The following is a 17307-nucleotide window of genomic DNA, read 5'->3' on the forward strand; positions in this document are numbered from 1 at the left end:
TTTGTCAAATGCATTCAACAGGAAGTGTGCCATGTGGTTTAGTTAGCTAGCTTAGCTAGTTATCTAGCAAGTTAAGTAAAATCAATGGGAAAAGTACTTTGAAATTTTGAGTCAATGTGGTGAAACAGACAGTTTCAACAAACAGTGAAAAAAGTGAAGAACTTATTCTAGCCTAAATTAAAAATATGTTTCAGTATGAGTATGGAAACAGATACAAATTTAAATTAGCATGCTTCAATCAAGCTACATATCCCACATGCTAACACCTACAGTTTAGAATAGATACAAAAAAATAGCAGCTGTTAAGTTATTTATCATCTGTGCACTTCGCAGGTTACTATCTGCTGAAAAACATACTGTAGTGTAGAATATGTTCACTTCAGTGGCAGTAATATAATCAAAACTTACATAAAAGAGGGCAATAGGGCATTACTTCCTGGCTCAGAGAGTTGGCATAATGTGTTGCCAGATTTTGCAAGAGAAACAAGCAGCCACGTCTATGAAAACAAGCCCAAAAGAAGAAATTGGTGGTTTTACGACTTGAACCCTTTATATGGACTAGGGCAGGCCTATTTCAAAATAGCCGATCTACACTCGCTTTGTGTGCTTGTAGATCTGATATTTTCCAAAGAAAAATCTTTCATTTCTTTATTTAACATTTGGAATGTTTTTTTACCAGAAACATGGTCAGCTAGGGACAAATGTGGCACCAAATATGTTCAGATAGGGGTCCGTGTACGAATGCATATTAACCACATGGTGAACACCAGTTCTATTGTGCATGTAATGTGCATATCATCACCTGCACACCAGATTAGAGGAATTTTCGAAAATATGGATTCACAAAAAAAACAAAAAGGCGTCCAAAGGCGCCATTGGCACTCTTGGCCACCAGGGGTGGCATGGAATGAGTTTTACGGGACTTTGACATGAACACTTTTGAGACTAGTTTAAACAACATTAGGAAGCACTTAAGCAAACCCAAATAAGCAACTTTGCAGAACATCAAGCCCAAAGTTGCATATAATGGCAGTAGGCCTACTGGTTGGCAGTTGTGATGGGAGCATGCATGGTGCATGCAAGCCATGCATAGAAGGTTGCAATTAGCCTACTGAATTCCTATTTAATGGGATGGATACTGGCAAATGATATGGACATGTAATTTCATTTCCTTCTAGACATAGGTGGCAAAAATGAAGTTACCATATAGCCCCATTTCTAAAATAGTGAATCTACAACCATTTTTTTACTTTATTGAAAAAGCTACGTTTCTGTGGATCCACTAGGATCCACTAGGATCGAAACATTGTTTTCTCAATAAAGTAATCCTTTACCAAAAGTGTGCGGGCCCTACCTCCTTCCATGAATGGTTGAATGAAACAATAAAACAATAAATCAAAATTATAACACGTGTCACATGGAGATGGACGGGCATCGATTGTGAAATCAGATTAATAACACGTGTCACATGGAGACACTGCAAAAACAATTCAGAGTTGGGGACAATCACAATATGCATATAAAATAACTGAATATAAGTTTAAATGTGAACACTCAAAGTGGCAATTGTCATCCCCAAATGATGCCCTCTGCTGCTGAATGCAGTGAATGGTTACAATTCAATTTAGATATTTGCAGATTATCAATCTAAATCCCATTGTTCTGATTGATCAATAATGTGTCGGAAAAAATAATACAGTGTCTTCTGTGTAATTCTCCTCAACACAGGATTTAAGTTGGTTATGGTCATAGCACTTTAAACCTTGGACTTTGTACAGTCAATAAAAGTTGCTCTGAATTAGAGTGTCTGCTTGAATATTGCGAGTTTTCCATTTGTTAAATTTCTTCTCTTTTCCTTTTTCCTTGCCAATGTACTCCCAAATAATAGCCAGCTGCACTGATTACTGTTTGTAATGGTTGCAGAAGGACCAAGACCATGATACCTGCCTTGTTAACATTAGCTAAGGGGAAAGTCATTAGAGCAAAAAAATTGCCAATCAAGGGCAAGGCCTATAATTGTTTATGCAATGAACATCCATGCTGACTAATGCGTCCTTGTAGAAAGTAGTGGTCCCAGCAGCCATGCTGACTAATATGTCCGTATAATGGTCCCAGCAGACAAGCTAGAACTAACTAAAGTTTAGCCCTAATTTGACTTCCTTGCTGCTAATTCCTCACATTTCTCTTCTCTTGCTATACATACAGTATTAACTATGTTCTAATGGTCTATTTAGATTAGATTTTTCATGACAGATTGTCCCAATTAGAAGTAAGAACATTAAGGTTCCACAGATGTTTAGGTGAAAAACGAGTGTTGCATTGTGGATATCTGATTATATTTAAGTTCCTTTTACTCCGTTTACTATATTCCTATTCACTGAAGAAGAAAAAAAATAACAATGTGTTAATGCCATGAAAATGTGTTGTGTATCTGGATAGAAATGAAGTAGCATGAATGTTCGCCAAAAGTATAGCTGATCTACAAGCTCACAATGTATTGAATCACGACACATTGTGAGCTTGTAGATCTGATACTTTTGGTGAAGAGATTGTTGGCGTGTAGAGTGAAAAATGAGCACCTAAAGTTGCAACTCAGGTCAATTTGACGAAGAATAGAGGGTTTATTTTAAGTGGTTAAATGTTCTCAGCTACAGGGCATGTTCGCTGGCTTTAGACGTGTTGATAGAATATACTTGGCAAAGAATCCCTAGACATGGGCAGTTACACAGTAGTTGGCATTAGTGACATATATATGATTGGCATTCAGGAACATTAAGAACAAGTAGGATAGATGGCTGCCATCATTCCCTCCCACACCAGTCACTACTCTGCTGTCATTCACACTCCACAGACAGTAAACAGTTTGTCACCACTGCTCCTAACACAAATGTGGCACAACTTAATTGACATTTCTTTTTAGACGTTCATGTAGTTTCAGTTTCAGATAGGTCAGTGGCAGTGCAGAGAAACCAAGAGTGTAGAGAGACATTCGAGACAAAAGTAGAGTTGGATTAACATGGGTCCTCACGCTCAGACACCTCGTGCTCAGACAGAGACACCTGCTCTCGCAGTAATGCATGAGATCTAATCACAATGCTGCAATGCAGATAACAATGAACTGTTAAATTAGCTGTACCTTAATAAGTTGAAATAAAAAGAGAACAACTGTTTTTCTGCTGAGAAAAACAGCTATGAAATCCAGCATTTAAGATGAACAGATAGACAGACCAACTGAGGCATCCTTAGAGCCATGCTGCACACGGAGCAAAAAACAACTACCGTATGCATAATCACTGATGCGCAGGTGCTTTAAACCCAAATAATTAGTTATTATGGTCCCTCTTGGTGACAGATGAAATTGACTGGCATGAGCATAGTCTGGTACTTGGTTACATTTAGTAAAGCCATTATTTGGTGTGTTCCCTAAGCTGTGGACAGGCTCTAAGCTGCAGTTGCTTATAGCTACTGCTCACACAGTACCCGATTCTAGCCCAGCAACTGTTCACTTGGCCTTCGACTACAGTGTAGTCGAAGGCCAAGTGAACAGTTGCTCTCCTTATTTGCATGTCTGATGATGGAAATGCTATTGAAAAGAAAACATGAATGCTGGGGGTTAGGTTTCTCCAATGAATGGAAACTGAGACATTGATGATTCATATGATTGTATGTCAGGAACTCTAATGACACACATAATCGGGTATGGATATATTTCAAAACCTCTTCTAACTGGTTCAGGCTCCATCTCCATCAACTTTTTTCTATGCGAGTGGTGGTGTGGAGTGAATAATAATCTTTAAAGATGTCGATAGCATATTTTACTACAGTGTGCGAAGAAACAACAGGGTCCCACTCCCATGCCTCCAAGACCTCTGAGAGATATAAGCCAAAATACACGGTGAATGAAAGACAAAAAGAAACTCATTAAAGCATGTCTCGGCAGAAACCCCAAGAGTTTCTGGGCGTGCGTGCTGAAAGTGTGCAATGTTTGACAGCTAAGTAATGCATGAGCAAGTTGTTAAACAATGCTGATACTATGATGACGTTGTGGAGATGGCACCTGTGACACATTCCCACAAGGAACACAGGAGAAGTCTGCCAATAATGAGCAATGGCATGGGAACGCTATGCTTGTGGCAGGCCTGGTGGAAAGAAAAAGACAAGCCTGTAGCTATGATGTAAAAAATGCAGATCCCTCTGTCATTCCAGCGAGAAGTGACTGACAACTAAAAGTTCAATTAGGTTTATTCAGGTCCAAACACCTTCACCACCGATAATAGTGACTATAGCTGCGCTATATTGTCCACCATTCAATTTGAATAAAAATGTATAGTCTTACGGTATGTACAGTACATGCATGCACACCTGCACGGTGATGCTGGTGAACTGCTGGAATATTTTGCAGGTCTGTATAGTACAAAGTCACTGCAGGCCCACAAAATTGCTCTGACAGCATTTAACACAGATGTGAAGGGAGTCCCTTGTAGCGAATGTCCCCGGAAGACCATTTCCTTCAGCAGCTTTCAACAACGACTCGGAAAACAGTACAGTATGCAGCCTGTCGGATAATGCAGATGATTTCAACTACAGAGGGGGGAAAAAACATCATTCATCATTAAATGGTCGAAACCATCAGCGACATGCACTTAGCAGAGCGATGGTTAAGGCAGCGCATTTCATGGAGCAACAGCAGCGTTCTATAACTACAGCTGCCCACTGCTCATTACGAATAGGCAAACAAGATTATGTTACTCTTACTCACACAATTATTCTGACGGCAAACAGGCAGCCTTTCTATTCTAAGAGGCTTTATTGGAAGGGGAGCCTGTTAGTATGCTCTCCGTCATCGACATCCTTGTCCAGAATGACAACATGCTAACTTACCAACCCTAACTCTGAAGCATGGAATGAGCTTAAATAGCCACTCTGATCAGGCAAAGAATGCATGTGACTAGTCACCTGATCAGGTAGTTTTCTGCCTGAACTAACTACGTAGGCTGCGCATCATCATCATTTATGGTAGGTAATGCATACAACAACCATATACTGTAGCTAATTTGAGAATCCTATATTGAAATTGCCTATGGTCGGTCGACCACGGACACAAACGTAACATCTGGACTCCTTGCGAGGCGCACTGTTGCTCTGAATCTGATCCACACCAAACTTGGCAATACACAAAATGATGCCTGGTTTTGCTGTGTTAATCTGCTGGTGTGTGTGTGTGCGTGTGCGTGTGTGTGTGTGTGTGTGTGTGTGTGACTGTGTGTGATCAACAAATAACAAGCAGCAGTCTTGTACTCAACATCCAGTAATGATCTGACCAGAATGAGGTCGATGGAAGATGCTCGGGATGTGGAAAGTCATAAAGTGAGGGTTCATAAAGATGTTATGGCCAGACGGAGCACATTCTGACACATTCTGCATGCAGTTTGGCAGTTAATAGCATAGAAACAACTCCAACCAGGCCAGTATGGTTCACATCATCTTGAGCCTAGTGCAACCTATTGAAGCAATTAAAACTGTTGAACCATGTCATATTTTGGCACGAGTTAACAGTGTAAAACATTTCTGTCCTGTGTCGGCGTGGCATCTGTTAATAATGGGGCTGAAATGAAAGATCTTTTAGATGAGACCTCATTTCAACAGATCCTACATATGTTCCTCGGTTTTTCCAAAGTGTATTTTGCTTGCACAATTTGCATTGTGATAAAATATTTGCCTTTAGATCGCTCACTGGGAAACCGCAACACAAATAAATCATGCAATAGGCAACAAAAAAAAACATACCTACCCTTCCCAGAAAATATTGCTTTGTTTTTATAGTTGTTCATATCAACATGGCTTTTTTTATTTGTTAGTTTGTTTGTTTGTTTCTTTGACACCTTTCAGAATTAAATAAATTAAGTCATGACCTGAACATACCCCCACATGCCCGAGAAAACAGTTTGATACATTTTCTGGAGCTGGATTTCATTGTATTAATGTTTCCTTTGATCCTATTTGGATACATACTTATTATGACAGTCAACTTTGATTTAACATCAAAGATTCCAGAGATTTCCAGAGGCCAGGATAAGCTTTTAGTACACGCAACTGGATGGGAATGACTTTTTCAGAAAAGCCTTTTTAATGTTTAATGTTGGTCAAGGAGTCGACTAATGTTATACTAGATTAATGTTGGTCAAGGAGTCCACTAATGTTATACTAGATTGTCATCAAAATGCAACTCTCCTCTGGCTTCATGAAACAGATTTTTAAAAGCAGATAAATAGCCAAACAGCCTAACAGCAGCCTTGTGGGACAAACCAGAATGAATAACCTAATAATATGCATCAAAGACTAGCCTAAATCCAGGCTAGTGCTGTGTCACATTGTTCTCCATCAAAAAGAACATGTTAGATATTTCATCCATGAAATAGACAAATTATATTCCTACGTTCCAGTCCACTTAAACCACCGGCTGTCCGCACAAAAAAGGAACAGAGTTTGGATATGATCCAGTCTGCACGGTGTCTTCATAAATGCATTCTATATACAAACCCCAGGCATTCAATCCATGCAAACATTTTGTTTGTGTGCTTCAGCAGCCCAGTTAGCTGCATGCAGACTGCTGTTTAAACAATTCCTGTTTTACTCAACGGTACAACGGGGTTGAGCCAGTGTACTATTTCACCATTCTACCACACGCAAGGTCATGTCTTTAACCTCACTGGTTCTTAATGTGGAGTCTGGGGACCCCCAGGGGTCCTTATGGGGGGATTCCAGGGGACTCCGAGCTAAATGATTAATATTTAGCAGCCAAATGGACCGTTATGGATCTTTCAGAGGTTCAATTAACATGAGGATTTTACAGCATAGATGTAGGAGTCCTAGACATAAAAAAACCCAAACCAAATTCAATTGTATCAAATGGGGGCCTGTACGTGGCCTAAATGCATATCAAAGTGGGGGTCCTTGAAATAAAAAAGGTTGATTAACAGCTATTTTCACTATTTATGAAATATTTGGAAAAACGTTGACACTTTTCACCAGAATAGGGATAGATTATGAATCGATAATTTGATTAAATAAGTAGCCTAAATCTAGTAACATTTTCTTTTCATTGATTCACTTGCTTGGTTGGACTGACTGTTGCACCCCTAGTTACAAATCTCTCACATCTCCCTTCACACTCTTATATTCCAGTTGGTGGCCATGCAGGCAGCATCTTTGAGCTTCTATTTTCCTCTATGCTTTATGTTAGCACCCTGCCAAGGCTGCTAGCTGGCACCAAGATGTGCCCATGGCCCGCTCGAGGCACAGCTTGTTCCAAATATAAGAGAAAGGGGTTAAGACCCTCGTTGAGAGCAGATTGCCATATGAAATGTTGGTTCTATTAAACCGAATGAGATAAATCTATACCGTATGAGTGTGTGGCCATGCAATCTCTCTGAAATTGCTATCACCATATAACCACTGAAACCCTCTGGACTCAGTAAAACGGACGCATCTGCATTGGCTCAGTGCTTGCACAGCTTTTACACCAAAATTACCCCCTCTACACCAAAATAACTTTTGGCGAATCTTCCCGGCGACAGAATGGTTAAGTGGTTAAAACATCAACAACGTACATTCCAAGGGGAGTTATATCTGCCAAATACTGGGCTGCCTTCTTCATTGCAGTTCAATTTCAATAGTCATAAATGGTAAATGGTGCATTTATATAACGCCTTCCCTTTATCCAAGGCGCTTTACATAGATTGTGCATTACATTCACCCATTCACGCACACATTCACTGATGGCAGCGGAAACCATGCGACATGCAAGGCACCAACCTGCACATCAGGAGCAATTAGTGGTTCAGTGTCTTGCTCAAGGACACTTCGACACTAACTCTGGGGGAGCCCAGAACTTGAACTGGCAACCTTGCGGTTTCCATCTGGTCACTCTGCCCCTGAGCCACCACCACTTTGTGAGCCAATTGATCAAGTGGAAATGCGTCGTACTTCACACTGCAAAGCCACACATAATTCATACTTCATCTCATGACCCCTTTTGCTTGACAAAGATGACTTATTCTCTTCTTTGTTTCAACCTCCACACGGTTGACCTGAGGAGGGTGTGTAGAAGACAACCACATGCCTCCGCCAATACACAGGGCTTCTCCAGCTGTTTCTGCTTACCTGACAGTGAGGAGTTTCACCAGGACAGCGCAATGTGTGCAGGGGTTCACCCTACCGTATACCCGCCCAAGGTCTCCTCCCCGCTGACAAGTAGTGCAGCGACAAGGACACACTATGTGTTGCCATGTCCACTTGTTATAAGTGACGTTGGGCTTGTTCTTCTGTAATGTTGCTTGTAAATAAGCCCAAAAAAAGCACAACTAACATTATTATTGGGAGTTGCGCTTTTTTGGGGCTCGTTTCTAAGGTGTAATTGCTTATTACCAAGTCACTTCCTTTGGGCTCGTTTTCATAGACCTGGTTGCTTGTTTCTCTTTCTGGACATAATCCCTCATGACTTCCCTCCCGCAATTAAACACATGCCAAGTGTGTTTGTGTCAGGGTGTCTGTCTGGCCATTCTGGAGACAATGCTGGAAGGAATTGAACGGCTCTCTCTCTGTGGAATGATTTTTCCTACAATCTAAAATCCAATAAAACAACAACATCTGCACCCGAAACCAAGTGTTCTTATTTTTTGACAAATTTTCTTTCAATTACACACACCATGAAGCCTTGAATTCATGGAGATCGGGGTCATGAAGTCACATTCCTGAGCCACTAATGTGATGACCGGATCATCAATCAGTAGGACAGTCAGTTTCTGCCTGGAAAAAATACATCACGTGGCAATGGGCCCCCTAAAACTACAGGCTCCACACACACACCAACGTCCAAATACAGAGAAGGCAGTTTAGACCTGACAGGTCCCAGCATAGCACACTTCTATCGTTCTGTGCAGAGTTGCAAGAGATTTACCTTTGTTTGTACTGCTGGGCTCTTTGAGGCATGTTGTGTACCCCCCCCCCCCCCCCCCCCTTCCCATCCTATCCTTCCCATACGCAGTGCCACTGCCAACTAAATTGATTGGAAGGAAGAATGTTAGATTATGAACGACCCCCTCTCCTGTGAAGGAGAGATGTAGAGCGGCGTTTGAATTGTGGGATTCAACTCAAACACAAAGAACATAATGCACATCTCAGGAGGGAGCTGGGTCTCTTCTGGCTAGTGCAGTGCTTATCAACCCTACAGGCGTGATTGTGGAGAATTCTATCACACACGCAGGTCTGCCAAAGGCACACACTCTCCTCTTCCTATGCATGATGGTTCCGCCTTCCTCCCTGCAGGGAACAGAGTGCTATTCATAATGTAACCCTCTCCGGTCTCATGTTTGGGCGGTCATATTTGTATTGCAAACGTAGCAGTGAGTAAGTACGTTGACTAACGAACCAGAAGAAACAGGGGAGACAGCGGAATGTGCTATGAGTGTGTTCACTTTAAAAGAAGTGCCGTTTTACTTGTAGCATAGCTGGATTTGAACAAGCAAGCTTTAGCAACATCAACCAGGAAGAGCCTCAGGCTATGCTCTGATCATTCATGCTTGGTTTAAGAAGAGAGAAACAGTGTAACCATATTATTGTTAGTCATTTATTAGCGGTTTTATTGAGAGAAAATATAACGCCCGAGTGAGCAGGTTTGGTTTTCTGGATGCATTTTGAGCCAGGGCACCATGTACCCATTAAAAATTATATATTCTTTTAAATATTTCTCTGAATAACAATGTTATTGTTAGTCACATTTATTGTGGGGGGAATATATGTAAATAATGACTTAAGCTTGAATGAGTATGTTTAGTTTTATGGGGCATTTTGAGCCAGGGCACCATGTGGGCTATACTCATTTATATATATATATATATATATATATATATATATATATATTACATCTTTTAATCAGATTCATAGACTTCTGATGTGACTTTTGTCATTGGCTCACAATTTGATTTGATAGCTTTTGCATGCTGTTGATTTGATGTTGTGTTACTTTTCAGAATAAAAAAAGAGCAAAGATTTGTTACTTTTGCATGACACTGATAATATTCAGAAGTATAGTACGTAAATGCATAAAAAGCTAAATTATGACGAAAAGAGGCTTCTGCCCAACAGCAACGGTATTATCATGACCGTAGGTCGCATTTACAATGTAAACCTGCACCGTCCATCCGTCCATCCATGGGACGTATCCTCAGTGATGTATCCTGAGGTCAACAGGGTTTCGGGTCTACCATCATCATACCCCTCACTCAGGCGACCCAGCAGGGGTTGATCAAATCCCGACTTACGTCCCAGTAGCTACCCTCGATCAGTCCATCAGGGAATGAGCAAGGCCACACAATCAGTTGCTCTGGAACTACTCTGCCGGGACTGGGAGAACAACATTATGGCACGTGGAAGGACTAGGCTCTGTGGGTTGACTCCTGTCCCGGGCCCCTCCTACGTCTCACCCTGGTCTCACCAGGTCCACTCCTGCTCTCACCAGGCCCAGGACCTGTGCGTTGCACCAGACCCCCAGCCAGTGTTGTTTTCGTCGACTAAAACTAAGACGAAAAATGTTCGTCGACTACCTATTTTCACTGACAAAAACAAATGGAAACTAAATGAAAACTAAGCTGCGATGACTAAATATACTGACAATTTCTTTGACAAATAAAAACTAGACTAAAATGTTAGGAAGGGACTAGTGGACAAGAGATCCAGTATAAGTCATTTTACACTTGGTTGCATGCTGAAAATAGCTGATCTACAAGCTCACAATGCGTCAGCTTGTAGATCAGCTATTTTCAGCAAGTGTAAAACACTCATTACGACGGCATCAAGAACCGCCAAAATACATTTTAGTATAAATCAACTGTAGATTTAGTCGACTAAAATCTTGTGACATTCAGTCGACTAAAACTAGACTAACACTAAGACATTCCAGGTGACTAAAATGTGACTAAAACTAAATGAAGTTTCAGTCCAAAGACTATGACTAAACTAAAATAGAAATTTGCTGCCAAAAACAACACTGCTCCCAGCACCAGGCACTTCATTCAGGAGTGGTGGATTATAAGTATAAAATACTTTGTTTAATTGCTTGGTTACAAAAACCAGAAACATTCTGATCTTCTGTTCATTGCATCAATTCACCCAATCATTTTCACCCAACTTAGCGTCAAAGTATGAGTGTTTAATTCATTTTAACAATACATATAACCGTATAGTATGCAGCGCCTTTATGCAAAGCACCCTTTTTTGGGAACTTTCCGTTTCCCATTTGGTCACTATACCTCCTGAGCCAGCACATTGCTGCCCCACCACATTATTTTCTCTTTCTTTTCAATTCATTAAATGCCTCTAACTAATTCAGCACAACTCAAAATGATAAGTTAAAGTAACTGCACTTCTAATGCATGGAAACTGATGGAAAATGGTCTGGATACTTCTTAGAATCCAAACAGAATTGTGTTCATTTCCAACAATGACAGCTCGTTACCGATGATTGATTTCACCTTGAGGTAAGAATATAAAAAGGGGCTGCGTCCACTTGGCAACACCATGAAGCACGCAGACACTCACAAGCACTGAGAGAGGAAGAGGAATACAAAGAGGAGGAGGAGGAAGGAGGAGGTCAATAACGGCATAGTAGGAGGACAAGTACCTCCTCTTCTGCTTAATCACAAATATCACAAAGATGGAGGCCGCAGACCCAGACTGCAACGATCTAAAAACATCTGCAATAATTGTGGATTGCAGTATACCGTCAAACATGGCATGGCCATGTCTGAGGCTTGATCAGATGATCAAACTTCCCATAATGCGCCAAACACTAACTAAAATGTTATTTATATTCATAATATTTTCAAAAATATGTGCATGAAGGATATAACATGTAAGCAAGCTGTGACTGGATCAATGTTACATTGTTTGTTTTGCAATTACTTTGCGACTGTCTGCTTTTTTTTTTGCAACTGAATGGCTGGAAAATGGAAAAGAGTTTACATAGTACACAATACACATAGTACATGCATAAACTTTCCTGAAAAAGCCCTGGATGGAGTCTACACAAGAATGCTACGAATGGCACTATGTGTCACACGGACTGCATCAGAAATGTGGACCTCTATGGGGACCTACCACGGCCACGGGTCACGGAGTCAGAGAGAGAAGGATGAGGCTGGCAGGGCACTGCGTCAGGCAACCAGAACTTGAGGCAAGTAAATTGACTATGGGAGCCAACCCAGGGCAAAGCCAGGAGGGGAAAGAAGCATACCACCTATGTAGACGTGCTGCGGTGCGACAGCTTGGCTAACAACACTGCAGAGCTCAAGAACCTGATGTTGGATAGGAATTTGTGGAGGGCAGAGATCCAGGAATCCCGAGTTGGTGTTGGCTAGACCTCACTCTTGCAGCAACTACTAACTATATGATATATTATCTCTAATATTAATGTTATTTTTGCAGTGAAGGGGGACCAATGCTGTACAGACTGGCGATGATGAAAGATTTTTATAGAAGCTCCAGCTATAGCCTTTTTTCCCTCTCTATCTCTTTAGCTGTAGCTATATAGGTTGTCAGCAGTTCTTGGCAGTGATTCAATGGTCAGTGATATTCATAATGTCAGCATCTTCAGCAATAGTTAATTTTGGTTACAGCAGTCACAAAGCTATTGGGTCTTAATAGAAAACAAATGCCAAGGCTGGTTGGTTGTCTGATTGTGCTGTTCTACCATGCAGTATCTAAGCTTTTAACTTTTTTTTTTTTTTTTTTTAAGAAACATGAAATCATTCCTCTACTTGTTAATGATACCTAATTTGTGGTGAGGCAAGACATCGCACTTTTGCAGAGCTAAGACAATACGGCAGGCACATGAAAGCATTGTCTGAGAATGAGAAAAATATATATAATTATATTTTAGCTGTGAGACTTTGCTGAAACAGCTAAATAATCCAAGTGATGAGATGGCCAGGAGTCAGGACTCACACACTATAACAAAAGACTGCAAACAAACATACACTTACTTGAAAAAGACTGCAAGGTCATGAAACTTACATGCAGCATACAGTACTGTACATTAACATCAGACTGCTTGAATATTAATTCAGGAGCACATGTCAGTGCATTATAGATACATTTCGAAATCCACGCCTCTGAACTTGTTTCATCGGTAATGTGCACGTGTTTTCTTTCTCCCATAAGCGTTGAGCATGATCAAGACGAGCATGCATGAATGTTTATTCCAATTTCAACCTGAAGACTTTAGTACTGTATTGAGCCTCATGACTTATTAGTAATTACAAAGGAACACTCGTCTCCGGTGTCCCTCCGCTTCGGCCCCCTCCCCTCCCCTCCCGAGGCTGTATTAAGTACAGTCCTGTGGGGGTGTTTCAACAAACCGTGATCCATGATGGAGTGGCTGATTTCACTCTGCTGCATCAAAGCCAGCAATGTGTGCACATTGCATCGCCTTTCAATTATTCCCAACACATTTCCCTCTCCCATACATATGCTCCAGTATGAATATATGGAATATCAAACTTGTGAAAGTAGAGCTGCCCACACCAGCCACATGAAACATCTCCGACGTCTGGGGATAAGACTGTGAGGTATCGAGTGGAAGGAGTGGAAAGGTAATGCCTGATTTATATTCCGCCACGCAGCGCGTTGTGCCGGAAATAGCAGATCCTCAAGTGCACTGCACGGCACGATGTGGCGCGTCATGCAGCTTGTGGATCGGTTATTTTGGGGCGTGAGACACCGTTGTACGACAAGTACAAATCAGGCTTTAAAAGTATACAATATAGGCCCATACTTGGACAGAGAATTGCACAGTGTACAGTATAGGTAATGAGTGTGACTACCAAAGAGATTAGGTTTAGGCAAGATTACTTCAAGCTGTAAATCTTCTATGAAGACAACCCACAACTGCACAGCCCGCAAATTTGCATACGCACACCGTTACAGCATGTCCCACATTTTCTTTGTAAAGATCCACAGAATATATTCATGTAGTTACACAAATAGAAGAATACATAAGGCAGATAGAGTATCCGTAAAACAGTAGCCTACATTAAGGAAAGAAAAAGAATCACACGTGAAGTTAGCGGTGCAACTACACATTTTAGTTTTTTAATATTATTGTTATATGTTATTTACTGTACTGTACTGTGCCCTGTACTGTATTGTAGTGTACTATACTTTGATTATTTATGTAAAGAATATTCGAGAAATGACAGAGTTTCTGTGTGGGGGTCCCCGGAACATCCACACCCATGCAGGGCTCGTACTGTAGTGTACTCTGTGCCACTTTACTCTGTGCTGTACTCTACTGGCCACTTTAGGTGTTGCAGCTGTCCGTGCTCGGACAAAGAGACACGTACGCATGTACGTATAGGGACACACATAGCTGCGTAATGGAGCAGAGGCACCACTCAAAAGAATGGAAACTAGTAGTAGACTGGTAGGACACAGATTTCCTTCAAATGGGTTTCATATTCAAGCCAGGATTTAGGCCTACTACGAGTCAAGGCATGACATGGCATACAATCAGAATTTGTGCCCTCACCTTCGTCTTCAATGTTTGTGTTACGCAATGTTAGTGTTTACACAAACACTCAAAATTGTCCATTAATTTAATTGTCAATGGCTTTTAATGTTTGACAAAGTTTGTGTTTACACACACACCAAAAGCTGGACATAGGAGGCCCTCTTATTTTGTAATGTTAGTAGTCTGACACAAGCCAGAAATGCTGGAAATCCACTGTTTGGTGAGTTTCTGGGGTGATGCGCAGCTCTTTCTAGACATATCAAGCTGTACTGTACCTGTTCAACTTAAGGCTTAAACAACCCTTTCGCTCGACAAAAGTATTTTCCAATTGAAAATATTTAGTTTTGATCAGACTTCATGACAAGGGCATATAAAGGAAGTGCATTGGGATCAATCGGCAGCACGTTGCTGCTGATTGATCTACAGTATGTGTACAACTATGTGTACAAATGTTAAAGTCTGATTTAGAAGCAATGGGACCAGCATGTTGGACCAGTGTCACCCTAGCAAGCGACCAAAGCTGTTCAAATATTATTTATATTCATTATTTTCAAAGGTTAAGACTAGAGCATTAAATGACACAGTAATAGACAAGCTAGGAAGCTACTGCAATGTTAACCGTAAATTGCACAGATGAAGTTTATATCACTTAATCCTGCAGGGTTTAGTAGCATACACTACAAGAGATATAATCTAATATACTGTATGGAAAGTAAATGAAGAAACAGAAAACATTTCTGTGTTCTTGTTAGACATTATACATTCGACAAATACATTCGAAAACTTGTGAAATGGGACCTTCTGCATAATGAGTACTTTCTACTTTTAGTACATTTTGATACCAATACTTTTGTACTTTTACTTATATTTTGAATCCCGGACTTTCTTAGAAAGTCCGTATGCAGTATGATATGATGGGAACTATGCACAAAAACAAATTTCACCCACGTTTTTAAACGTAAAACTGTGATGTGACCAATAAAGATGATGATTCTGATTCTGACCCATCTAGAGTTCGGGCCGCCGCACCGTGGATCCGACCGATATATCCATAGGCATATCATATGGAGGTCTCAGTCAGATATAATATGGAGATCCCTGATGTCATCACTATATGCCCACATGGGGTTTGTTGTGCCTGTTGCCATGACGACACATTGAGGTTAGACAACATGCATGAGGTTAGACCGGCCAGTCCTCCCATTGAGACAATTATAATAATAGGATTTTCCCACTCCATACAGGCAGGGACTATGCATGTTGTATTTACATCTGTATCCAGCAGTTCTTTGTATGTGCCATTAATTATAATGATGAATCAAGTCTGTATACTCTCAAATATTTGTCTTTGGTGTCATTCTATATATCTGAAGGTATCAGATACACAAGAGTTTGGTCTTTTCCTCTCTCTCTCTCTATTTGGCAAAATAACCAAAGTGTGGCCCCCACGTGAACTCAAAATGAAAATGCCTCATCTTGCCGACAATTTAAAACCAGTACACCGCTAACAGCAACAGTAAATGTAGGTTAACAACATTATGGGAACGAGATACACACAGTCTGCTGTACGGCTGAACACTGGTTGAAAGAAAGTCAGTGGCAGATCCTGCCTTAAATGAAAGAAGTGGGTGATTTTATTTATTTATTTTAGAAGCTGCAAAATTCATAGGTTTCCGAAAAGGGGGAGGGGGCAGAAAGGAGAGCAAAGGAAAATAAAGAAATAGGAAAGAAACAGGTCAAAAGGAAAATCTAAGATATTATACATACAGCAAGCATACACAAAACTGTGATGTGAAGCAGAAGATGTGTGTGGCTTACATGGCACATATTTGTGTCACTGGATAATTTCATATAATTTGGCTTCTGTGTCTTATTGTCTTTTCACATTTCATATTATTGTGTAGCTATCATAGCACACATGCACAACTCCAGTGGACCTTTCTTGTCTTGTCAATATTCATTCATATTAACAAACCGCATCCATATTATGTAGTGACCTACGTCAGAAAAGTGTGCAAAACTGTTTCAAAGGATTCAAATTCAGAAGCATCATAATAAGGAGATCTACAGCCCCAAAACACGGCATGGTTTCGAGCTTGTGGATCTGCTACTTTTTGTTCTTTCTACTTTAGGTGATTTTGTGTGCCGCTTTAGTGTGAAATAGGGCATTCATTTACAAAAAACACAAAAAGTTCCAATATAAAGAGCGTTCTGCCTGACAGTAACAATATTGTAATTTCCAGTTGCAAGGTAAAATAAGGATCATTTTAGCACAAATTACATTAGATTTGAATTGCAAAATAATTTTGGGCATGTTTCTTTTGGGTGTGTGAGTGTAGCTGATGCATGCTTACTTGCACTGACCACATGGGGTCAATATCTGATGCATCAGCTTTATTGTCAAATCACAGTTGTAAAAAGTCCATCATTGTAGACTCTAGTCTAGCAGGAGAGAAAATAGGAAAAATGCAGGATAAATAATCACACAATGTATACATAGTGTGTAGTGTTGAGGTACTCGAGTCTGGTCTCGAGTCCACATTTTCATTTACTCGGCCTCGTCTTGGTCTCTCCCATAATTTGACTCGGTCTCGGACCAAGGGATGCGGTTCATGCGGGACTCTTCTCCCACCGAGTCCACTCAAGTCACTACAATGCTATGAAATAATTGTATACCCACATTATAAGGAGCCCATTCTCTTTAACATTATAAGAGCTATATTGCGCTTATAAACATCTAT

This window comes from Protomyctophum bolini, assembly GCF_963924005.1.
Source record: "Protomyctophum bolini genome assembly, chromosome: 13".
Classification (NCBI taxonomy): Eukaryota; Metazoa; Chordata; class Actinopteri; order Myctophiformes; family Myctophidae; genus Protomyctophum; species Protomyctophum bolini.